Raw genomic sequence first — 12,846 nt, 5'->3', positions numbered from 1 at the left:
CAGCCAGTATCTCTTTCAGAAGAAGCTTTACTCTTCTAAAAGTTGTTGTTTCCTGGGTTGTCAATTATGCGAGGCATTTTGTATCTGCTGAACGTCATTTCCTGCACACAAAATGACCGAGTTGCATTGTCAGGCAAAATGAACTGAATCATGCGAACTACAATGTGTTACAAATGGTACTGCGAAACTAATGCAAGCTGACTGCATCACTCTGCAAGGTGAACTGAAGTAACCGCACTGCATCGTTGTCCGTAATGAACCTACACAAGCGTACTGCATAACCGAGCAAGTTCACTGCATTTTCCCCCACAACGAACCGAAGCAACCGCACTGCATCGTTTTTGTAGGCGTACTGGACTGCGTGTACTGCTTTGTCTTGAATAACTAAACTGATATCGTTGAGGAAGTGTACTGCTTACCTCGTGTTGCAGTGATTTCTTGCGTTTGCAGGAGGAAGTTCTCTTCTCGTCCGTCTGCACAACTTTCGCGTTCGCCCGTGCAGTCCACTTGCCCTTCAGAAGTTCATGAGCGGTCTGGACGTTGCTCAAGGTGAACGGAGACGGAGGATTTGCTCTGAAGGTCGTTGCAGACTTAATCCAAGAAGCTGTCGTGGATGAAGGAACCTTGCGCACAGTCCTTCTTGCTCGAATTGGTTTGATGTCGAGGCAGCACCAATCCACATCTGATGAAGTACAGCTAATTGCAGGCCCGGAGGAGTTCGGCGGCGGCGCTATCGAGCTGCTGCCGTGGAAGAAGGCCGATATGCTGGTGGGGGCGGAGTTGCTCGGTTGCTGCCGCGGAAGAAGGCCGAGAGGCGATGGGCGGCGGCGCTGCTTGGCCGCTGCCGCGGAAGAAGGCCTGGAGGGGAGGGGCGGCGTCGCTGCCGGCCGCTGCCGCAAAAGAAGGCCGGGAAGGGAGGGGCGGTGGCGCTCCCAGGCCGCCGCCGCGGGAGAAAGCGGGGAGGGGAGGGGCGGCATCGCTGCCAGGCCGCCGCCGCGGAAGAAGGCCGAGAGGGGAGGGGCGACGGCGCTTCCAGGCCGCTGCCGCGGAAGAAGGCCGGGAGGGGAGGGCGCCGCTGCCGTGGTAGAAGGTCGGGAGGGGAGGGGCGGCGGCGCTCCGAGGCCGCTGCCGCGGTAGAAGGTCCTATGGCGCGATGCAATTTTGCACGATCCAGAAGCAAAAAAGTGGAGCAACTCGAATGGCCCGCTGAAGCCCATGCCACCACCTCGCTCTAGACTCGTCCCCTCCCGCACGCGAAGCCCACACCTCCCTCCCCATCAACCCCGGCGTGCCCCATCTCCGGCGGCGGCAACCCCGGCACGCCCCAGTCCCGGCGACCCGCAACCCCGGCGCGCTCCATCCCGGCGACCCGCAACCCCGGCGGGCCCCATCCCCGGCGCGCCGCATCCCCGGCGACTCCTAGCCCCAACGCGCCCTATCCCCGGCGACCCCCAGCCCCGGCGTGCCCCATCCCCAGCAACCCCCTGTCCCGGCGCCTCCGATCCCCACCCTCCATCGTCGCGCCTCTGATCCGGCGAGACTAGCACTGCCCTCGACTCCGCGACACATCTCCGCTCTCATCTCATCTTCGGTCAGTGCAGCGGGTCTCCCTCCTTCTATCGTTCCTCCCAGCCCCCACGTCTCTTCGAGGTGCTCCTCTCGCTGCCTCGAACTTGACCTTCCCGCTCCTCCACCCCTGCACTGCCGCTCCCTCCTGCTGTGCTCACCCACAAGCTCGGTCCCTCGACAGAAATTGCTGGATCGGATCGGTGCTGCTTCTCAGGCGAGGTCATTGTGCTGCACATGCGCTGGCAAACAACACCGTCTCTGGTTTTGTTTCCCAATACTCGGTAAGAGAGGAAATTCTTCAGTACTAGTTCAATGAAAGAAACAGCAGCAGTTCATTAATCTAAAAAAATCACATATTTGGAGGCACGCCATTGTGTTTGCTACAATGTCTCAGTACACTGGACTACTAGCTTTGCTCTGTTCATCGTTTATTTGTAGCTACCTTGTGCTTGAAAATTGCTAGAGACGTCCTGCTCCCCTTGGCTTCCACTGTGCCGCTGGCTTGCTCCACTCGTCTTCCACAGCGCCGCTGGCGCCCGGCAGCCACCCTCCTCCAACCACCATCCATCAGGGCACGACGCTCCAAGCACGTCCTCCGGATGCCCCCTCCTCTTGCCTACTCCCTGTGAAGCGCCCGACCGTCTCCCTCCTGCCCCATCCGTCCAGGTATGGTACTCACACCAGTTCAAGTAGTGATGTTGCAACAAGTACAGCTCCTCCCCTGTCAATCTTAGTGAGCCAAAAAAGATCATCTTGATGGATGATTGCTAGCTCACTTCATCATCGGCAGATTTTCCCGTCTACTAACTTGTGGTTAATTCCTTCTATCCTTCTGTTGTATCTTTATTTGGAGATTTATAATTCAAGTCATTGCCGCTTTTACCTCTAGTTAGTAGAGATGCACAGCAACTATTTGTTGGAATGCGGCTGACAAACTTGTTATGGACTTATAATAAGGCTGTAGGAATTACTCGATGGATTTATACTGTGTGCTTCTCTGATTCTGAAGGAAAATGTTCTTTTTCTGAATTTTCATTTTCACAAGCGTGATGCATGTCGTATTCGATTGATGCATTTTGAACTACTAGCTCACTTGATACATATGATGGGTTCCTATACTATTGTATGATCCAATCTTTTTATGTACGAGCGAAAAACTAGAAAATCTGCAGAAGCTTTTGTGTTTCTGTATTTATTTGTACAATGATAGATGGATGGGTTGTTCTTCCTTTTGTTGTATGGTGATGCTAATCATACACCAGCGTGGAGGCTAGTTCATGTCTTGCTGTTACATACTTGCAGCATTATTTAGTTGTGTTCACAAGCAGGAAAGTTTGCATTCGGGAATTTAGACAAAAAATATGTTCTGCCACTACACTTTTCATGCCCGACAGTTCTGGGCAAATAGGTAACATTATCTCTGCTAGACCGGACTCTATATATTCACGACACTCTAAACTACTATGGTAAGTATATTTAAACTGATGTATTTCTTCTAGATGCTGAGCTTTTTGTAGTATAGAGTACAAGCTGGCGCAGCTGAATTCAGTAGAAGCTCTCTAATTTGTACAAGTTGAATTTTGAACATATGTTGAACACGTACATGTTTACATGCATTCTAGAGTGCTAATGTGCTGTGACTTCGCTGTTGCAGGGGATCTTGGGAAGCACCTGAACAATCGGCTCATCTGCTTGCCACCGTCATGGACACCGCCGTGGCGCTGCCCATTGCTCTCGGTGGTCGTTCTTCCTCCTGTGTTGCCTTCTTCCTCTGGCCACTGCTGGCTCGTCGTCCGTCCTTCTTCTCCATCTACTGAAATTCAGCCTTTTTAATTGGCAACGTGTGTACAGCAGCGACGGCGGATGATCTATCTCCCATGCCTCCGTCCTCAATCTCACTGGTATGCTTTTGTATCTGAACTGCAACCTATTCTGTTCTTCTTGTTTTCGGAGGAGAGATTGTTCTCCACTGTATGCTAATGAAGTGACTATGTTACTGAACTTGTGTGATAATTCAACCTTGTTTACTTGTGTGTGCTACTGAAGTGACTATGTTACTGAACTTGTGTTCTCGATGATTCTGAACCATTGTTGGTACCATTTGTGATGCTTGTGTGATTTTGGTTAAAAGTTTAATGAAACTGTACGTAGTTCACCTTCAAAACTTTGTAAGTACAGACTCTGAGAGCTATTTATTGAAACAGTTCGGTTCATTGGTTTTATGTTATATGACAAATCACTGCGATTTTTGCATCAGTTCGACAAAAAACTAAACAACAGCTCAGACTCTGAGAGCTATTTATGTTTGAATATTTTTGAGAATGAGAGTTGTATGTTGTACTCTCTGCCTGTACAGTGCATTTTGCAGTTTTGTGTTAAAAAATGGGTTTATCTATTTTGCACCATCTTCACCAAGTCAAACTTGCAGCAGCCAGGGGTATACACGGCTGTTGGGAGCCGTCCAAGTCGAGCTCTGACCGCAGTCCAAGTGGGACTGCGACCACCATCTAATGTAAGCTATTCAGTATGTCTAATTCCCAATCGTAAGTACGATTCCCTTTATGTTTTCCATTTTCTTCCTATAACACAAAACATGCACTGTAGGATGAAAATGAGAAGATATACTAAAAGAAAATGTGTGGTGGCGCTGTCCGTGTTTTCAATTTAAACCACTAGCTTTTTTATACACAAAAAAATCTGCAAGTATCTTTGCTACTGTGTGTTTCTAATTGAACCATGCAAATTTCATTTCATGGCATTCGGCAAAATTGCTACTGTGTGTTTCTAATTGAACCGCCGCCCCGAGAATCCCCGCTGAGCTCGTCCGTAGCCCCGGCCCTCTTCGGGGCCACCCAGGTCCACATCGCGGGGCCGCCGTGTTCTCTTTGCCGCCATCCAGGTCCGACGAGCCGCCGCACGCAGGATCCCATGCGTGCTAGCCTCGGTGCTGGCCCTGCGCGATGGCACGGCATCATTCACTGCCGCCACCATGGGTTGTTCAATGACACAGCATCGAGTCGTTCGACACCGCAGCTCAGAAGTTTGCCTCCTTTCCCAACCTCCACTATGCTGGTCTCTCCTGTTCTCCTCTCTTCACTAACCTCTCTCTCTTCTTTCGCTTGAATTCCTGCTAATGTTGGCTGTAACTTGAATTCCACCAGGGGTGCTGGCAGCCGTCCAAGTGGAGCGTTGACACTAGTACAAGTAGAATCGTGGGTTGCGGACAACATCTTCACCAAGCACTGCACATCCATCCAAGTCGAGCACACACACAGGGAGAACACACCAGCCCCTTTGCTTTGCACATTGCTTGCTTATGCATGACTGCTGATGGATGCAGCAAGCGTTTATATTAGTTTGATCTTGTGCAAGACTCAATTTTGTCTCGGTTTTCATGGATGCTAGCTGGCAATACGTCCAACATTCTTGGGGCGATAGCGGCCACCACTAAGGGCATTTGCGTCCAGCACTCGAGCTACATGCTCGACGGTTGCACACTGCCGCCATGGGCATGCACAAAGATATTAAGTACTCCCTCCGTAAACTAATATAAGAGCATTTAGATCACTATTTTAGTTATCTAAACGCTCTTATATTAGTTTACAGAGGGAGTAGATGTTTGTTAGTTCAGTTTTTTGTTGATTTACCTTGTTTAAGTAGTAGTGCAGCAATAAAAGGTGTAGTTGTACTGAAGTTTTAGTTGCTATATGAGGAACGCAGAGGCCATTTATTTTGGTTTTCAGTTCAGCTTGTCTGTTGTTTTCGGTCCGGATGCTTTATTGCACATAATCTTGAGGAAATCCCCAAAAATCATATGTCTCATGTGAATCTTGTTCACTTCATCAGTTCGTCGGAAAAATATATCATCTACAAAAAGAATTGCAATCTGGTAATGTGAAGTATGTTGTAGTCTATACCTGTAGAGTGCATTTTTGTAGTGCTGGTATTTGTGGTCACTCTTTTGTGTTAGAAACAATGGATATATATTTATATTTTGTAGTGTCAGTACTTGAGAACAAAAGGTTCAGTTTTCAAACTTTAAACAGTTCATCGCAAGCTTTCGGTGTAGCAAGACGTGCGCCGATGTGTGCGTGCACTTGATGCAACTCTATTGCAGTATATGAAGTTCATGCGATTTTCATGCATCAACAATCTGATAGAGAGCACCATTCTTTTCTGAATTTTGTATTTAAGAAATATCACCCTTTCTATATTTTGAACACTAGCTAGTGCTTTCTTTTCTTGTTATAGTCAAAAAGTAGTACATGTATCTAGTTATGGTGATAATGATACTAACCAGACCAATCTACTTCAATTGTTTTACAAAATTCTAGAAATTCTCCATATACGGCAAGAGCCAACCGGATGTCTTTGTCTAGCCTGACTTGGGACGGCTTCTTTGCAACTGCAGGTTAGAAAGTTCAACATGTGATTGGAATTCAGGGCGAAAAACTGCTCAGTACAAACCCATACGAACATCAGTGCAAGTAATCTTTTCTCGGAACCATTCAAAATTACTCTGAAAAATTTCTCAGTACAAACACACATAGATCAGTACGAGTACTCTATTTTAGACAGAAAAACAACACGATGAGTCTTACCGTATTCGAAATTACTCTTAAAAGATGGGGGCAAGTACAAAATCATAAAGACATCCGTCCAAAGTACTCTTTTTTCGGAACCATTCAAAACTACTTTGTGAAAAATACCTCAGTACAAACATAGACATAGATCAGGTACTCTGTTTTTTAGACATGAAAAAACAATACGATGGGCTTCACCTTATTCAAAATAACTCTTAAACGGTTGCGAAGTAGAGAAAACGTTCAACATGACTAAGTTTCGCATTTTCCATAGCTATCCAACTGTATATTATTTGCCCCATTTCGACAAACTTAAAAAAAACGCGTTCCAAATCAAATTTGACCGTTTTTGAATTCGAGTTTAAACCGTAAGGAATTAGAAAAAACTTTCAATACGAAAAAGTTGTACATTTTTCATAGCTTTCTAACGCCATATCATTTGCGTCAATCCGATAAACCGTTTGAAAAAAAATGAAAATACGTTTCGGCCAGAGTTTCACCGTTTTTCAAATTACTTTTAAATTGTACAGAATTTGAAAAAAATATTAGATATATGTAACAAGCGGATTTTCATCAGCTTTCAAACGCCATCTTATTTGCTCAATTCTGACAAACCGTTTGAAAATTAAGTCCAAAATATGATTCGCATTTTTGGTTTTGAAAAAAACGGTTTTTTCAAAACTGCTCTTAAACCATGATGAATTTGCAAAAAAAATTCCTATATATTTGTAATGTATATGTCAAGAGCTCTTAATGATATATTACACGCCCCATTACGACGAAAAGATGATCAGTTCGACAAGATGAAAATCATCAGTACAATCACCTGAAACCATCAGTTCAAGTAGGGCAACAGAATAATATTTTGTTACGCGAAACAGAATAGCCCAGATGTATAATGTTTGGGGCACCTAGATGCCTGGGCACCAAGAGCGTCTGCCGTTGGATCAATCTATGATTCAACCAATGCATATCGGATTTTGGATGCTACAACCCGTTAACAATACTCATTAGCCATTATTAAATATTGCATGCGTTCCAATTGGTAAAGGATTGCCAGCTTCCAAATACTGTTGCATGTGTATGATTTATTCCCTTCCTTTTTTTCGCATTATAGTGTTGCTCTTTAATTTGGTTCTTTCCAAATGTAAAAGTTGCCCTCTAATTTGATTTTTACCACGAAAATGGCCCCACGCCCTTGCCATAATTTGGTGGTGCAATTAAACCTGAACCAAAGCCAAGCACTCCGTCACGCATTGCACACCTACGTGATTCATTCATCTCTCCCTCGTTCGTCTTCTACACGCACTGCATACCCAGTTGATTCATCCCTCCATCATTGCTGTTGCTACCGTCGCGTATATACGCCTTCTGTGCATCTTGCTGGCCGGCGATGTTGATAAGGTCATCTACCAAGGTACGTGTGTATGCTATTGTTCAATTTTTAAAAGTTCTACTAGATACGCAAGTATGGTTCTACACGGTTAATCTTGCCTAAGAAATTGTGCGCAATATCAAATTAATTGATCTTATATGTTCTTTTTGTGCCAGGCCATATGAAGAATGCTTTTTTTGCCGCATGACTACGACAGCTGTCGGCGTTTTAGGAACGGGGGTCTCCAGACTTGCCTGCCTGCGGCCCACGGCGTGGTTCTGCCAGCGGCCTGGTACGGCCCATCTTCATCAACAACCACTCAAGACCCTCGCGAGAGGCCAAGCCTTGCGAGACGGATGACACATGATCTCCTCAGGGGCAGCCTCACTAAGCTGGCTCCCGAGGAGTGGAGATATCTATGAAAGGGGCACCTCGCAAAGTTCGCGTGATGTGACCCGTGACGATCAAGGCAAGGCGGGCGCCAGTGGGCGCAGAGTACCAGTTGCCTCTTTGGTGCTAAAGGGGCAAGCGCAGCGAGGAGTCCCGAGGCATCAGGCAAAGGTTTTTATATCGGTGCAACGAGACCAAGACCATCATGACGGCAGGATGGAGGTCACCGCGGAGCCCACGACGGCGTCACCACCAGAGCCTTTGGCAGGCGAAGACCACATTTTGTCAGGATAACGTGTACTAGTTGTCTCCCTTCGAAATTGGCCGTTGTGGGATCCCTTCCCGCCTAATATTTGGGAAGAGGACCAAGTCCACTATAAATAGGACTAGCCACCACCCTAGAAAGAGAGAGAGACCACCCTAGAGGGGAGACGGATCATTCAGACCATCCTCGCACACACAAGCTCACCGAGCTCAAGAACACCTCTCCTCAGGAGGCTCTTCATCCCTTGTACTGGTTCATCCTCAGCCTACAAGGCAATCCACCACACCACACTGGAGTAGGGTATTACACCACAACGGTGGCCCGAACCAGTATAAACCCTCGTGTCTCTTGTTCTTTGGGGTCGTCGAACTAGGCCTTGAGATCGTTGCGAGAGCGAGCTTGGGGGAGAGAGATCTTCGTGCGCACCCCAGTGTTCGAACCTCAAGGGTTTGCCCGAACTCGTAATCCGACATTTGGCGCGTCAGGTAGGGGTGCGCTGAAGCCTTTCTTCCGTCGATCCACGCCTCGCTGCTCCACCGCAACCATGGCTGACGCTCGCCGAGCCCGTCCTGAGCGCTGGGCCACCCTCGCCGCTCATGTCGCTCAGACGGCGCCCGTTGGCGGACCTCCCCGCCATTCTCCATCACCCGCTGCCAACACCGCCACCAGCCCGGCAGGGAACGAGCAGCAAGCTTCATCGCTGCACCCCTTCGTGCGGCGGGACGGACGCACCACCACCCCGTCGCTGACTCCGGCCGGCTCATCGTCCCACGCTCGTCGCGCTCCCACAGACACGTAGGCCGCGCTGCTCATCGCACGCGAGCTCCTGCGTTACCGCCCGGTCGACGACCTCTACGAGGACTGGCTGGACCGCATCGCCGAGCTCGTCAGCGCTGCTGGGGGCTCTCCTGCGCCGTCCCTCTCGCTACCTCGCCCACCTCCAGTTGCGGGCGACGTAACCCACGGAGCGCCTCCACTACCTCCGCATCAAGACGGCGCCCTCGCACCAAGACGTGCGGTCCCGCGGCGTGACCCGCCGCGTCGGTCGTCCGCACACGAAGAAGGAAGCTGCCAAGAAGTCGCAAGACCGCAAGAAAACGCTCCCGCGCTCCCAGCACCACTGCGTCAAGACCGCGTGCCGCATGCGGCGGCGGCGCGAGGATATGAAGATCAGGCTCCACCTCCGCGGCGGGCTCCGGTGTCCACAACAGGCTGCCGAGCCTTCACTCCCGAGCTGCATAGCGTCGTCTGGCCCGGCAAGTTCAAGCCAGACCTGCCTCCGCGCTACGACGGCACCCCCGACCATGCGTAGTTCCTGTAGCTCTACGAGCTGAGCATCGAGGCGGCCAACGGCGACGAAAAAGTCATGGAGAACTGGTTTCCCATGGCCCTCAAAGACGGTGCATGCTCATGGCTCCTGAACTTGCCTGCGGGATCGATCTCCTCCTAGGGCCAGATGCGCGAACGCTTCATCGCCAACTTCCAGAGCACTCGCGATTGCCCGGCGGCCGCGGGCGACCTGCGGCGCATCAAGCAACAGCCAGGGAAAACCTTGCAGAAGTACATCCAGCACTTCAACAGTGTCCGCCTCAAGATCCCCAAGGTGACGGACGAGGCCATCATCTCCGCGTTCTCTGATGGCGTCCGGGATGTCAAGATGAAGGAGGACCTCGCTATCCACGAGGAGCTATGCACAACCCTGGAGATGTTCAACATGGCAACCAAGTGCGCAAGGGCTGAGGAAGGGCGCCTTTCCCTCCTTGAGCTCCCAGCTTCCGACTAGGAGGACAAGAAGCCAAGACCAAGGACGTGAAGCGCAAGGCGGAACCAGAGATGAAGCGCGGCCGCGACCACCCCGAGTCATCCAAGGCCAACCGCCCGTTCTGCGCCTTCAACAACGTTCACAGCCACAACACCAGCGACTGTCAGGAGCTCAGGGCCATCCGCGATGGGCGCTTCGGTCGATGCCCCGAGCGCAACGACCGAGGCTACGGCCGAGGAGGAGGACGAAGTGGGGGACGCTGGGATGACCGCGGCCCCCGCCAGGAGTGGCGCGATCGACCTCGTGAGGATCGCTGGCAGGACCAGCCACCCGAGGGCGCCTGGAGGGAGCAGCCTCGTGAGGACCGCCCTTAGGGCAACGTCGGCCTCCCTCCGCTGCCGCCGCCACCAAGGAGGAACGACGACCATCATCCGAACGAGGGGGCAGGGGGCTTCCAAGAGCCTCGTGCCATCACCTGCATCTTTGGTGGTGCTCAAACCCCAGCCTCTCAGCGTATCTTCAAGCAGTTTGCTCGTGAGGTGAACGCGGCCGTTCCCAGGCTCGAGGCCACGCGCCCGCTCAGGTGGTCCAAGTGCGCCATCGCCTTCAGCTCGTCAGACTAGCTCAAGTGTGCGGCAACTGCCGGCGCCCTCCAGATGTTCTGCTCACCCGTCATCAGCAACGTTCAAGTCACCAAGACCCTCATTGACGGCGGCGCAGGGCTCAACGTCCTGTCCATCGAGATGTTCGACAGCCTCCAAGTGCCATACGTCAGCTACAACCTACCAAGCCCTTCTCAAGAGTGACCGACGGCTCCACCACCCCTATAGGGTAGGTCCGCCTCCCTGTCACCTTCAGCCAGCGTAACAACTACTGCACTGAGCTCATCGACTTTGATGTCGCCCACATCTGCCTGCCGTACAACGCCATCCTTGGGTATCCAGCCTTGGCCAAGTTTATGGTAGTGACCCACCACGGCTACAACGTCCTCAAGATGCCAGGGAGCGGCGGCATCATCACGGTCCCCTGTGAAGAAAGAGATGCGGTGTGCTCCCTCGAGCGCGCTTACCAAGCTGCAGCAGCCGAAGACCCCGACAACGAAGGCACCTTGTACCCTCCTGAGGCCATCCCCAAGAAGAAGCAGCAGCTACTCCACCCGGGGCCTCAAGAGAGCGGCATTTCCAGCGGCACCACCTCAGGAACTGCGCCCGCAGCCAGGGCGCCTCCCTCCCTCGCATAGGAAGGCGCGCCCGGCGCCCTCCTCTGGCTGGGCTCGGGGGCTCTCTTCTGGAGGGCCTCGGACCTAGCCAACGTCACGAGGGAGGCGCTCGGGCACCATGTGGAGGCGTGCTTTGCCGCACGTTTCCCTCAAGAGGGCACAAGGCGTGGAACGCCTAGTGCTCAGGAGTTCATCACCAAGGCGACCCAGGAGCTTCAAGAGGCAAGAGCCATGCACGGCGACCGCCACCCACCACCCGGCGCAGCCCCCCATCCTGGCGAGGACGGCGGGCTGCGCGTCTGCATCGACATTCTAGGGCTCAATAGGGCCGCATCTCAGGGACATTTTAGGCCTTCACGCGTTGGATGGTGTGAGGGTCCACCTGACAGCTATGTTCGCATGCCGTTTGGCCTGCTGAACGCAGTTGTCACCTTCCAGCGCCACTTACGGAGCATTCTGGCGGCTCAGGAGGCCAGGTATCACGCTGTCTTGGAGGAGATGGCGACAGTTCTTCAGGAGCCACCCGGGTATGGAGCCTCCTAAGGCTCAGGACCCTGGCGGCTCGTGAGGAGCAACTTCTTCGGCACGCGTCTTGGACTACTCCAACACCACTCTAGCTACGGTACCAGGTGACTCTTTCCAGTTCATTCAGTTGGGGGCGCCCCTCGGGAAGCATTACCCCAAGTCGCATGGGCATGTCCCTGCGACGTGTATCCTTTTGAATCTTTAGCTTACTCTGTTGGGAGCGCCTCTTGGGCTGCATCATCCCCAGGCCGCTCGGGTCCGTCCCAGTGGCATGTATCGTTCTTGCATCTATCTGAGCTAATCTGCCTCACTGCTTGAGTCATTTCATGATTATCACCTGCCTCTTCGGTACTCCGATACCATGAACGTTGCACGCCCTTGCCAGCCCACCCACAACTAGCCTCACCACCGCGGAAGCCGCGCGCCGGTTGTCTTTCTTTAGGATTCTTTGCATGATGAAGCTAGGCACGGCGCCTATGCTCGGGTCCATCCCTCCAGCGTCGATAAACCCAACGACTGAGCTCTGCCTGGCGGGCCGGCCCCGTTCATGTCACCTCCTGGGGTCGTTGGTGTCTAGCCTCCTCATGTAATCACCTCAGGAGATTCATCCGGTGCAGGTTGCCTAACCATCTCGCAGGATCGCAACAGCTATCAAGAATCAAGACCAGGCGCAACCCGCCTTGAGGTAGGGCCTCGTGAGTCCCGCGCTGGCTCACGAGTGCCCAGACACACCTCGTCTAGCCCTGCTGTGCAAGCCACATGTCAGGGTGGGGTTGTACATGCCCCGGGGGCTCCAGTCAGAGGGAGCCCTCACCCACGCACCAGTGGAAGCACCATGCTCCGCGCTGGCAGTCGACACGGTCGAGGAGCGGCTATGCATGTGCAAGTGCGGAAGCGCTATGCTCCGCGCTGGTGATAAACAACTGAGGGCGGCCCCACGGCCGCATCAACCTCAGGGAGCCACCCGGCTAAGTGTCCAGCCTCACCGCAGCGCTTTCCCCTCGGGAGAGTCGCGCGAGGGGGCTGGGCTTGGGGGCTACGCTCAGGTCACGCCTAGCGTACGCCGCCCTGCTAGGTCCCTCGGACCTGGTCGTCGCGCGCCCCTCCTGAGCGGAACCTCGGCGAGGACAGGTATGAAGGTCTGTTTGAGCGTCAAGG

The 12,846-nt window shown here is 52.2% G+C and overlaps 1 non-coding gene across 5 annotated transcripts; it reads left to right on the top strand.

Annotated features, from left to right (window-relative positions):
- The first annotated feature begins 1,163 nt into the window (after positions 1 to 1,163).
- On the top strand, positions 1,164 to 8,455 carry LOC109751667 (uncharacterized). Of its 5 annotated transcripts, none has more exons than XR_012188833.1 (5): positions 1,173 to 1,850; positions 2,033 to 2,235; positions 3,224 to 3,470; positions 3,998 to 4,641; positions 4,731 to 5,462. It is a non-coding gene; the product is annotated as an uncharacterized protein (transcript). The 5 variants fall into 5 exon arrangements; XR_012188832.1 differs by having other exon boundaries at positions 1,187 to 1,850; positions 2,008 to 2,235; XR_012188829.1 differs by adding an exon at positions 7,704 to 8,455 and having other exon boundaries at positions 1,195 to 2,235; positions 4,731 to 7,569.
- The last annotated feature ends 4,391 nt before the right edge of the window (positions 8,456 to 12,846 follow it).

This window comes from Aegilops tauschii, chromosome 7 (genome assembly GCF_002575655.3).
Source record: "Aegilops tauschii subsp. strangulata cultivar AL8/78 chromosome 7, Aet v6.0, whole genome shotgun sequence".
NCBI classification, from domain to species: Eukaryota; Viridiplantae; Streptophyta; class Magnoliopsida; order Poales; family Poaceae; genus Aegilops; species Aegilops tauschii.
This window is presented reverse-complemented; position numbering and strand designations above follow the sequence as displayed.